Source organism: Pezoporus wallicus, unplaced genomic scaffold, assembly GCF_028554395.1.
Source record: "Pezoporus wallicus isolate ANWC-B61680 ecotype Strahan unplaced genomic scaffold, APGP_CSIRO_Pwel_v1 contig_5524, whole genome shotgun sequence".
In the NCBI taxonomy this organism is placed as follows: domain Eukaryota; kingdom Metazoa; phylum Chordata; class Aves; order Psittaciformes; family Psittacidae; genus Pezoporus; species Pezoporus wallicus.
Genome location: NW_026636622.1, coordinates 1661528 through 1673608, shown reverse-complemented (window position 1 = coordinate 1673608; position 12081 = coordinate 1661528). Strand labels below are relative to the sequence as shown.

The window sequence follows — 12081 nt, the reverse complement described above, 5'->3', positions numbered from 1 at the left end:
CACTGGCGTACAGCAGGAAGGCAGACCTGAAAAACGCGATGTTTTAATGAAAGCCCCAGCAGGAAGGGAGGTCTGGCTCAGGGGCGTCATTCAAGAAAGGAACTGCTCCGCGGGAAAGGGTGTGGAAGAGACAGAGAGGAGCTGGTGCCAAGCAGGGATTCACGGGCAGCCGGGGCCGCGCAGCCCCCGCAAGGACCAGGTCGGGGCCGCGGGACGAGGCAAGGCTGCGGTGAAAGGCAGCGCGAGCGCCGGATTGAGGGCAGGAGCGGGCACCGGTAGCGGCAGCCCTGAGCCGGGACCGGGGCGGGGCAAGGCGAGCGGAGGGGGCGGGCAGCCGCAGCGGGCGGGCGGAGCGCGGTGCGTGTGCGCGGCCCGGCCCCGGCTCATTACTCAGCGACCGAGGTAGGCGGCGGCGGTGAGTGTTGTGGGGCTGTGGTCCCGTTGAAGCGGTGGGAGTGTGGGGGGGGGAGCGCAGCTGAGCCAGGGAGTGGCCGTGTACGGTGTCCTATTGTACAGCATGGCACCGTTCCGTGTGGCATGGTACGGTACGCGGGCTAGCGGCCGCGCTGCGGGGGCCGGGCCCGGTGTCGTCGGTTTTGTTTATGTTTTCGATGGGGCAGCAGTAGGGAGGCAGCTGGGGCCGGCCTGTGCACTTTCCCGGAAGCGGGCGGCGGTGGGGGGGTTCTCCGGTCTGGTGACCTTCCCTGTCTGCTGGGCTGGAGGTGTCTCGCTGGATAATGGCGGGGACCTCTTTGTTGGTGTGGCAGGAGGGGCAGGAGGCTCGGCGCGGGGCTCCTCCTCCTCCTGCGGGGAGCGGGGGTACCGGGGCAGGCCGGGCACTCGTTCGGCCTCCGAGGAGGGAAGGGTCTGCGGGCCAGGGGTCGGAATGCTGCTCTGGGAGTGAGCGAGCCACCTCTGCGGCCAACTTCCATGACCTTGCTCCTGGAAATGCCCCTCTGGGCAAAAATACCTCTCTGGAATAATATAACTGCTCCAGATAATAGGTGCTTGGCAGGGGGGAGTGCAGCAGTGTCTTTCATTTGTTTGCCTTTTAATTCTTACATTTTTGGGGGAAAGGAGTGAGCTGTTTCTTTGCAGAGAATTTCTTTTTCTCTGGTTTCTCTGTGTTCCTATATTCAGTTTTGCTCCCACAAACAGTTTTGCCGTTTTATCTGTAGTGGTTCCCGAGTTTGACCTGAGTGCCACTAATAATAACCTCCAAATGTAAATCCCACTTGATTTGTTCCCACTCACTATCCCCCCAGCTACAGTAATGGTTTAGAGTGTATAGCATGTTGGAATATTGATGTTGTTCAGAACAGGTGAGCTGAAGCCTTTCAGACAATAAAAAAATCCTACACGCTTTGGCCTGTCTGATAATATAAACACGAAGGGTGTTAGGCTTGTTAGGGGAAGGAAGGTATTACTTGCCGTAGGGCATGTGCATGTGGAATTGAGCAAGCTTACTGGCTGCAACTGGGTTTTACTTACAGGTGTGGAGACTTAACCAGTGGTTGTCTCACCTGTTCTCACTTCGGCCAAAATAGTATGAAACCTCAATGTATTTGCAGATATATCAGAATATTAGGTAACTTGAAAATGGTTTAAACTGTAACATAAAAAGAAACTGAGCCTAACCTAGTTAAAGATACTGTCAGAGTGAGCTCACTGACTTACGTGAACATTGCTTGTATATAATGAAGGAAAACTCTTAATTCTTCAAATAATAGTTAACAAAAATATGTTGAATATCAAATAGTCCCCTGCTTTCATCTCAGTCTGTGGGGGTAGCCATCTTGTCTTTCTTCCCTACTTGGTTCAAAGATGCGTAACATAGACTAGCTTGGTAGTAGGATGCAGGTATGGAGTTCTGCAGAGTGGGTGATGCCAGTACAGGACCAGACAAATTGCAACTGCCTGATGGGTATTGAGTTTGAAGGGCCAGCTGGCCAGAAGTATATTCAGAGAAGGGAGAGAGAAACATATGCTGAACAGGACTAACCCACAGTTGCGGAGGGTGTGTGAAGTTGTTTTGTCATCAGTCTGGAAAAGGAATTTTAATGTATCTTCCTGTCCTCCAGTGCAGAAGTTCCCAACCTTTTTGGACCGTTGGCTTGTATAAGCATTCAAAGTAATCTTGTGGGTTACCGTATACTTCATGGAGGCTTCTGGGTCAGAAACAGTAAAATGATCTAATACAGTTTTGAGTCCTGAAGGTTTGGACTGCTTGTTCTAGACAGAAGCAGAGGTGCCTTTTGTATATGTGTTTTGTGCTTTTAGCTTTTAATCCTTCGGGGATCTTTAGGGACCAGGGCCTCTGGCTTTTAGGGGCACAGATGTAACCCTCTTTGCAAAGGCTTTAGGTAAACTTGTTATATTGATGAATTGTTATGCAAACGTTAGGGAATAAACAAGTGTTTAAAGATTTTGACAACAATTTATTTTCTGGCTGCTACTTACTTGAAATGAATTAATGAGTTTATTTCATGTTTTGTTTATTTTTTTTAAACCATGAGCTAATGGGATAGTATTTGAGATTATAATGCTACCTGGTTATTTCTTCACTGTAGATGTGGTTTCTGGTTTCTTTCATCCTTCACAACTAAATTGTTTGAGTGCTTATTGTTTAAAAGATGCATGGAAAGTATGTGCTCAGCTCTTTATTTCTGAGGATTGATCCAGTGTTCTGGACAAATAAAAATGTCCTTGATGGTCTACATAGTGTACTGTTTCTTAAACTTAATTTCCCACTCACCCCCATTGGAGGGGAGAAAGTGCTCTGTGTGTATACAGTTTTACTAGGTATTTTTGTTCATTGCTGTATCCCTTTAGAAATTGGACTAATATAGTTTCGATCCTATTTTTTATTAATAAAAATGTATTTTATTGGGGTGAGTGTTTCCTTTAAAAAAAACCTTAGTCCTTAACTCAAAACGTGCAGAAACAGGCTTCTGTTTATGTTGCTGAAAGATCTCTTGGCTTTTGAAAGCACTTTAAAAATCCAGTTGAGACTACTTATGCTGTTTGCCTGCTGTGACATTCACACAGTTTGGACATGGATTCTACAAAACACTTTTTACTGTGGTTTGATAATCTAAACATGTAGTTTTCAAATCTCTCAAGAATCCTCTTGTGAAATTCCATCTCCATTTAAACCTTTCAATTTGATAAAGGCTCTTTCTGGCTGTCCTTGTGAAAAGATGAGCTATATTTAGAGAGGCATTTGTTGCTCCATTACAAGGTGTATTTGCATAAAAATACAGAACTTGCATATATTGTTCTTAACAGTGGCTGTAGTGTTGTTAGTGAAAGATACTTGGTTGATAAAGTCCTTGAGTTTTCAGAGCAATCATAAGGATTTATATTTCTATAACATCACACCATAGTTTCATGTTCATTGTCTACCTTGCTTAAGCAATTTCTCGTACCTGCTATTCCTTACCAGCTGGTGTGTGGCAAAATAGATCACGGAGCTAACTGATCCAGCTGGAAAGATCTTCCTCTTGGACTGTTTTTCAGCCTGATTAATTCCCTTATGTGTCTAACAAACAGCTATTCCATTGACAGGTTGGAAGACAAGGAAGCTGCTTAGGTGGGGATTCTTATCAGTCATACACATGCACAAAAGTATTTACAAATCAAGTAGTAGTTGCTTGAAGACTAAAATGATGGATGTGGGCAAACCTCTTCTGTGTTGAGAAGTGCTTGTTTAAAGATCTGTTTTGCAGACTTTGTATTCTGCTGCTGTTACTGAAAAGCATTCTGAACAAGATTTTCATTTTGGTTTCTTGAATGCACTGTAGAGCCCAAAATTAATGGGGGGATGTGGGCATGAGGACCCACTTGTAATGAATGTTGATATAGAAGTTACATGTTACTAACTTCGTCAGGAAGGACATCCTCTTGCACACCTAACTATTGTTTCAAGGCATGTGTGTAGTATCAACAGGGGTCCTAAAATAAAACAATCTGGAACTTTCTGGACTTGAGGTAGGGGGCTGGTGCAGAAGATGCATCCTCACAGTGCTGAGAACTGTGTTTTCCTGCTTTCTTTAAATGCTATGTTTGTGAAGAAAAAATATGAACTATTTTAGGACTGTATTTTACATGTAGGAATGCATCTTTTGTGACACTTCAGAAATACGTAGCATTTATCTTTTTAGTTATTCTGGTTGGTAGGGGTAGCATTTAATTCAGCTTTCAAAATTTCTCTTACTAAGCGGGGAAAAGCTATAGTATATCTCACAAATGCATGAAGTCTTCAGGGAAGAAAAGCTTGAAATACCTACTCTTCTGTCCTGACTCTTACTCAAAATAAGGGACTGCAGATGTAGGTCATTGTCGTGGTTTAAACCCTAGCCAGACAGCTTGTTCACTCACTCCCAGCGAGTGGTGCCAGACTGAGAGCAATCGAGGGCCCCCCTCCCCTGGGGCTCTCCCCTTCCCCATTCCCGGAGGAACAGGGATGAGGATCGAAAGAGTGCAACTCCTACGGGTTGAGACAAGAGCAGTCCAGCAACCAATGTACAACACAAATCACCACCGCTACTACCAACTACAACAATGATAAGGGAAAATAACAAGGGAAGAGAATACGATACCACTGGCCAAGAAATGAGCCCCACCCAGAAGCCCTTGTCCTTCCGGGTAACTCCCAGTTACCCCTCACCCCGGGCATGACGTGCTGTGGTATGGAATACCTCCTTGGCTAGCCTGGGTCAGGTGCCCCGTCTCTGCTTCCTCACGGCTTCCCCTCCTCCCTGGCAGAGCATAAGCCTCACAAAGTCCTTGGTCAGGGTAAACATCACTTGGCAACAACTGAAAACATCGGTATCACCAGCACTGTTCCCAGGCTGGAAGTCAAAACACAGCACTGCACCAACTACCATGAAGGAGAAACATGACTGCTACTGCTGAACCCAGGACATTATCCACCCCTTATTCCATACCATTCATGTCATGCTCAAATCCCACATTTTCAGTACACCATCGCTCTCCCACATATATACTTCCATATACACACAGACCAAGAGAAAAAGATCATTTTCTTAGTGCATGGACCAATCCCTATAATGCTGCCGAGTCCATTCGGTTCATGATGTCAGGTTCCATCTCTTGTAACAATCTTTCAGGGCAGGAAAGGCTGTGTGCAGTATTGGATCGTTGCCTGCTGATGCTGGTCGTTCCTTTACTGCGGAACTCATCCAGTTCTATCAAAGTTCATTCTCTGTTGGGATGATGGCTGGAGGGAAGTCAGGGCCAGTCGCTGGTGACCTGGAGACATCTAGTTGATGAGCTACAAAAGTATTACACAGCAGGCAACAGCATACAATTGAGTTCACTGGCTGTTTTCCCCTAAAATCAAATCCCCTTGAGGTATACATCGGACTTCACCATCTTCCCGCATTACCCACCAAGTATATCCAGGTCCCTGAGCAAAAGCAATCCCACGAGTGGGTTTGCCTTTACCTGAAGCAGGAATAACCCAGACTGTCTTCCCCAGCAAATTCTTCATATGCACCACGGGAACTTTGTCCCCCTCTACAATATGTAAAAGTTCCGACTGGGCTGGGCTGGCCCTGTTGGCAGATCCTCTGGTGTTGACCAACCAGGTGGCCTTTGGTAAATGTGTATCCCAATGCTTGAAAGTTCCCCCACCCATCGCTCTCAGTGTAGTTTTTAACAGCCCATTGTACCGTTCGATTTTCCCAGAGGCTGGTGCATGGTAGGGGATGTGATATACCCACTCAATGCCATGCTCTTTGGCCCAAGCATCTATAAGGTTATTCCGGAAATGAATCCCGTTGTCTGACTCAGTTCTCTCTGGGGTGCCGTGTTGCCACAAAATCTGTTTCTCAAGGCCCAGGATAGTGTTCCGGGCAGTGGCATGGGGCACAGCTATGTTTCCAGCCACCTGGCGGTTGCTTCCACCATGGTAAGCACATGGTGCTTGCCTTGGCGGGATGTCGGCAGTGTGATATAGTCAATCTGCCAGGCCTCCCCATATTTATACTTCAACCATCGTCCTCCATACCAAAGAGGCTTTAACCGCTTGGCTTGTTTAATTGCAGCACGTTTCACACTCATGAATAACCTGGGCAATAGTGTCCATTGTTAAGTCCACCTCTCAATAACGAGCCCATCTATACGTTGCATCTCTGCCCTGATGGCCTGAAGTGTCATGGGCCCACTGGGCCAAAAACAGTTCATCTTTATGTTGCCAATCTAAGTCCATCTGAGCCACTTCAATTTTAGCCGCTTTATCCACTTGTTGGTTGTTCTGGTGTTCCTCAGTGGCCCGACTCTTGGGTACATGGGCATCTACATCACGTACCTTCACCAGGTTCTGCACCCAGGCAGCAATATCTTTCCACAATGCAGCATTGCTGCGACCACCCCAGATGGGACTCGAACCCACAATCCCTGGCTTAGGAGGCCAGTGCCTTATCCATTACGCCACTGGGGCTGCCATGCTGTTCATTGCAGCCAAAGTTTGAGTAGCGACTGTACTTGTTGCTGGGGGTGGTGAAGCTGCTGTGCCTGGAGCTGGAGTAGCTGCACTGACTGTCGCTTTGCCCTCAAATCCGCCGACATTCTTTTCCTTTTGAAGGTGCTGGATAGTGTTGAACAAGGCCCTGTAAGCATAGGCCAAGCCCCAGCACGTTGCCGTGATTTGTCCATCTCTGGTATGGCCAGAATGACCACACACCTCATTTAAGTGTTTTACTAATTCTTCTGGATTTTGCAGTTGTTCGGTAGTGAAATTCCAAAGTACTGGAGGGGCCCACTGACCTAGATACTTGCCCATACTATCCCACACACCCTACCACTCATGGCTGTCCAGCCTCACGGAAAATCTCTCGGTCCTCCTACATCGTCATTTGACCCCAGACAAGACCCAAACCTGACTCTGCTTAACTCTTGAAATCAGCAGTGGGCAAAACACACTCTGTATGCGTGTTAGCATGGTGATTCCCATCACCATCAGCAAACAAGTCTCAACAGCATTAAAAGGCCATTCAAAAAATTCAAAACTCTCAAATGTAAATGGTCTGGGGGGACGACTAGGAGGGTAAAAGGATGTCTCCTTCACAGGTTGAGCACCTGAGAAGGAGAAAAAGATGTGTAATTGCTAAGCACTTCTATTACATATCTCCCAAAGTATAAAGGTGGTGACCACACTGGGAACATAAGCCAGATCAGTTTCATGATCAATGATTCTATTGTATTACAAGTCATTACCATAAAGTACAATGGGACAAAAACCTTAGCCCAAGCCCCACACTTGAAAAACACTAATACAGCAAATACCAGATGGAAGTAAGATACGATATACTGAAACTGTGAGATCAAGAGGAACAACCTTGAGAGCCGATAAATCAGCATTGTGACGAGTGACTATTAATCCAGTCAGATCTATCATTATCTCAACCCCTCATGCCCCACGTTGGGCGCCAAAAAGAACTCTCGTGGTTTAAACCCTAGCCAGACAGCTTGTTCACTCACTCCCAGTGAGTGGTGCTGGGCTGAGAGCAATCGAGGGCCCCCCTCCCCTGGGGCTCTCCCCTTCCCCATTCCCGGAGGAACGGGGAGGAGGATTGAAAGAGTGCAACTCCTACGGGTTGAGACAAGAACAGTCCAGCAACCAATGTACAACACAAATCACCACCGCTACTACCAACTACAACAATGATAAGGGAAAATAACAAGGGAAGAGAATACGATACCACTGGCCAAGAAACGAGCCCCACCCAGAAGCCCTTGTCCTTCCGGGTAACTCCCAGTTACCCCTCACCCCGGGCATGACGTGCTGTGGTACGGAATACCTCCTTGGCTAGCCTGGGTCAGGTGCCCCGTCTCTGCTTCCTCACGGCTTCCCCTTCTCCCTGGCAGAGCATGAGCCTCACAAAGTCCTTGGTCAGGGTAAACATCACTTGGCAACAACTGAAAACATCGGTATCACCAGCACTGTTCCCAGGCTGGAAGTCAAAACACAGCACTGCACCAGCTACCATGAAGGAGAAACATGACTGCTACTGCTGAACCCAGGACAGTCATTGATGAGCTTCCCAAGTTGTTTGTATTTACCAAATACTTAGTGGAATTTTATTAGTAGCATTCATCTGTACAAATAACCATACAAAAATGTTTTTAAGAAATGTGCTGCCTTGGAACTTGAAGATGTTGGTGAGAAATTTATAATAACTTTGTGATGGATGGAATATGTTGCCAAGACATCGACTTGAAATTTACAAGCAATAAGTGTAGATGTGCATGAGATCTTTAATTAAAGAAAATTAATATTTGAAGAATTAAGTCACAGAAAACAAAATCAGAAAGACCCAGAACTACTGGATACTTTAAAGGTGTAACTTAAGATTTCCTTGCTGCGGACTTTGATGTGTGAGCTCAAAGAGCACACCAAGCACATGGTAGCAGGCCTCCTTTCCTGAGCTGTAAGACTACCATTCTCTGTAGCATAAGGAACACTCCAACTTATCATATAGCTGACAATGCATAGCAGTTTGCTTCTGCTATAGATTTTACAAAGCCTTTAGGTGAGAGCTCCTCCAGGTGAGACTGGATCTGACTGCATCAGATGCTGAGAAAGAGATCCATTAGTGATTTTGAATCAGACCAGCGTGGAGAGCTGCCCAACCAGCTGTTTGTATAGTACCATTACCCTGATTTACTTATTCCGTAAAATAGTTTTGTAAGGGTTTCTAAGGCCTTCGTTTTCTTAGATTTGTGTGAGGAAAAGATAATTTTGGTGTACCAGGCTTCTAATTAATAGCAACACATTTCTTCTTAATGTCAGATGCTTTTTTCCTCAAAGTGATTAGAAACTAATTTTTAGTTCTTTTTCTGTCCAAATTGGTTGCCTGTAAGCTTCATTCTAAATAAACCTCTTAGTTGCTGCCCATATTGTCACTTCTGTTGTTGGATAAATGCTGCTTGATATGTGAACAGACGGGATGCTTATTAAATCATTCTCAGTTGGATATTGTAGACTAATACTAAAATGGTGACTGCAGAAAATACACTTTCACTTAATGGTCACTTTATTGCAAACAAAGCAAATACTGTACTGTATGTGCTCATGTGTGTATACTCTTAAGGAGGGAAAACACTAATTCTACAGAGCTGCTGGAAAGCGTATTCACTAATTACTGATTTTGAGTATTTAAAAAAAAAAACCAAACCTTAGTCTGCTGAACAAAACCTGCAGTGTCTCTAGTCTGGTGTTTTTATTGTAAAGTAAGAAGAATGAACATTATGTATCATGTTTCTTATTGCGATCTCAAAGTCATGGAAATACCATATGTGTGTTCCTGTGTGTGAAGGTGCATGAAATGAAAATGCTTCTGCTGCTGTCAGTTGCTAGGAACTGCTGACTAGGCAGCAACTCTTGCAGAAGAGGACCTGGGGCTCCTGATGTGTGAAAAGCTAGCAGAAGTCAGCAGTGGGCCTCTGTAGTCTTCAAGGCTAATTTACTGGGCTGCATTGGCAAGAACCTGGCTGGCAAGTACAGGGAAGGGACTGTTCACATTTGTGGGGCAGCCTCCCACCTGCAATGCTGTGCAGTAGATCACGTATATACATGCCCTGCATGAGAGAGGCAGACTGGAGGGAGTCTAGCACTGGGTTGCTCAGATTGTTGGGGGCTGGAGCACCTGAGGGTGAGGAGGAGGTACTGGGTCTGCAACTCTGAGGAAGAGAATGCTAAGAGAGAACGTAATTGTTCTGCTTAACCATCTTTAAGCAAGGCATTACAGAGATGATAGCAATGCATCTCAGTGGCTTTCCTCTCAGAAGCGTATGGTGAAAAAATGAATCAATATGGTCACAAGACATAAGAATGGAAATTTCTGTAGGTCATGAAGGGGATGTCATGTTGCATGGGAGTGGGTGAGTGCTGCATCAGGAGTCCAGAGGGGCCATGTGCTCACCATCTGTGGAGACTTTTGACTGGACAAGGTCCAGAGCAGCCTGATAGGAATACAAATGTGAAGTTTGCCTGTTTTGAGCAGGTAGATGACCTCCAGAGGCTGCTTTCAAGCCCCATTATGATTTTACTCTTTACAGTTTTTTTTTTAAATTTTATTTTCAAAGTAGCTTGAGGAAGTTTGCAAAACAAAGGCAGAGTGATGTAGATAACAAGGCTGCTCAGAACATTATTAGAAGCTGTGGAGGTAAAAGTAATGAGACATGATAAGGATCTTCATGGAAGACTGCTGGTGACTGTACTGGGATTTTTCTGCACTGCATTGAACTTTCCAGCTAGACCAGAAGTGCTTGCAGGCTAGCATAAAGGATGCACACAAAAAAAAGGTTATAGTACCTATCATGCCTGTGATCACTGTGATAAACATGAAAACTCATTTCTGAAGGAACAGCCCGGAGTAAGCAACCTTGTAGCCAGCTGAAGTTTCTCCAGCTTTTGCTTTCTGTAGCGGAAGAGCTTACTGGCAGCTGCTGCTGTGAGGCTTTGATCTTCTGCTGGGTGTGTGATAGTTCCTTAACGCTTAGCTGGAGCATGGTTACTCGGGGAAGTGGCTTCATGGAGCAGACCTGCTCTGATTTCCAGTTGATCACCATAGCAGCTCATGACTGCAGAGAGGTGGTAGGGCTAATAGCAGCTGAGAGAAGGTAAAAGAGCCATGTCAGATCCATAAATCTTTCTGTATTACTGTCATTAATACTTGTGTTGCCTTGAGAAGACAGTGTTGTGCCGCGTATATGTTTCGGTTAATTCTTACATATTCTTACATATTAGTGATGTTAACAAGAAATCTTAAGGAAAGGGAGGTGAGCAGAAGAGGAAGTTAAAACCCAAGGTGATTGTTCTGTGTTTCAGCAAAGCAGCTCTCCTGGGGTTTGAACCCATAGGTAGTTAAATATGTGAATACAGGTGCACATGTGTGTAAGACAGAGTTGGATGGGAGATCTGGTGTTGGGGATGGCACATCCTTGTAAGCCCTAGATGTAATCTTTAGTAGCTTTTAACATCTAAGATTATGTCAGAGCAAAGTTATCAGTAGTTACGATACTTGCAGGATCTTGAGTATGGAACTACAAGCAGAGGTTTGAGCATGTAATCTTAATTTTTACTATAGAAACAGTAAAAGCAAATCCCATGCTTGACATGCCAGTCAGCATGAATCATAGAATCGTAGAATGGTTTGGGTTGGAAAGGACTTTAAAGGTCACCTGGTTCCAATCCCCTTGCCATAGATCTGTTGAACACCTTTCAATAGACCAGGTTGTTCAAAGCCCCATACAACCTGGCCTTGAACACTTCCAGGGACGGAGCAGCCACAGCTCCTCTGGGCAGCCTGTTCCAGTGTGTCTTGCCACCCTCACAGTGAAGTATTTCTTCTTTATATCTAATCTCAATCTACCCTCTTTCAGTTGAAAGCTGAAATCTTGATAAGTTCTTTATTGTTCATTAAGTGAATATTGGAATCCTGGAAGGGCAGTAACATGGTATCCTAAAAAGCTTTATTAGAAGAGTGTGAGCTGGGTTCGCTTGTTTTATTTTGTGCTGAAAATGAATACTCAGGAGACAGACAGTAGCAGGAAGGTCCTTGTAGGTGCTGGGGTTCATTTTACGAGCAGTGAAGCCTTCCAATAGTGAGTTACTTTCATTTGCACAGTTGCTGCAATGCAAAACTCCTTGTTGCTGTTTTTTAAATTGGAGCATTACAGGATTCTTGTGCCACTCATATGTCGAGATGGAGGAAAAAAAAAGTTCTATTTCTAATAAGATTATGTTGGACATAAAAGGGTTTCATTAATATTAGCATGACATTGCATGGAAGTTAGAAATCTTGATGTGGCTAGAGCTATTATTCTCCCACTCTTTTAGTTTATTTGAAATTATTCTGAGTTTTCTTCAGAAAATTTCTCATCACAACTCTTCATGTCCATAGCCATTAGCTCTAGCGTATGGTGCACAGCAGTGCTTCTGAAGTGAGGTTTTCTTCTTGTTTAAAGAATGGGAATTCTCAGACTCTTCCTAGTTTGGGAATTTATGTCTTAGATATTCTTTTGCTAGGACAGAGCATCAGGCACTACCAA

At 44.9% G+C, this 12081-nt stretch overlaps 1 protein-coding gene and 1 non-coding gene across 3 annotated transcripts in view; one reads left to right on the top strand and one right to left on the bottom strand.

Moving 5' to 3' along the window:
• Positions 1 to 315: 315 nt before the first annotated feature.
• MAPK8 (mitogen-activated protein kinase 8) overlaps positions 316 to 12081 on the top strand; it is a 53016-nt gene continuing 41250 nt past the window's right edge. The window contains exon 1 of one of the 2 annotated variants that reach the window (XM_057401058.1): positions 316 to 402. The gene's annotated coding sequence lies outside the window, so the exon portion shown is untranslated. Of the gene's footprint in view, positions 416 to 12081 lie in introns of both variants that reach the window. The other variant, XM_057401059.1, reaches the window with a different exon arrangement.
• Positions 6394 to 6466, bottom strand: TRNAR-CCU (transfer RNA arginine (anticodon CCU)). Its single transcript has one exon. It is a non-coding gene; the product is annotated as a tRNA-Arg (tRNA).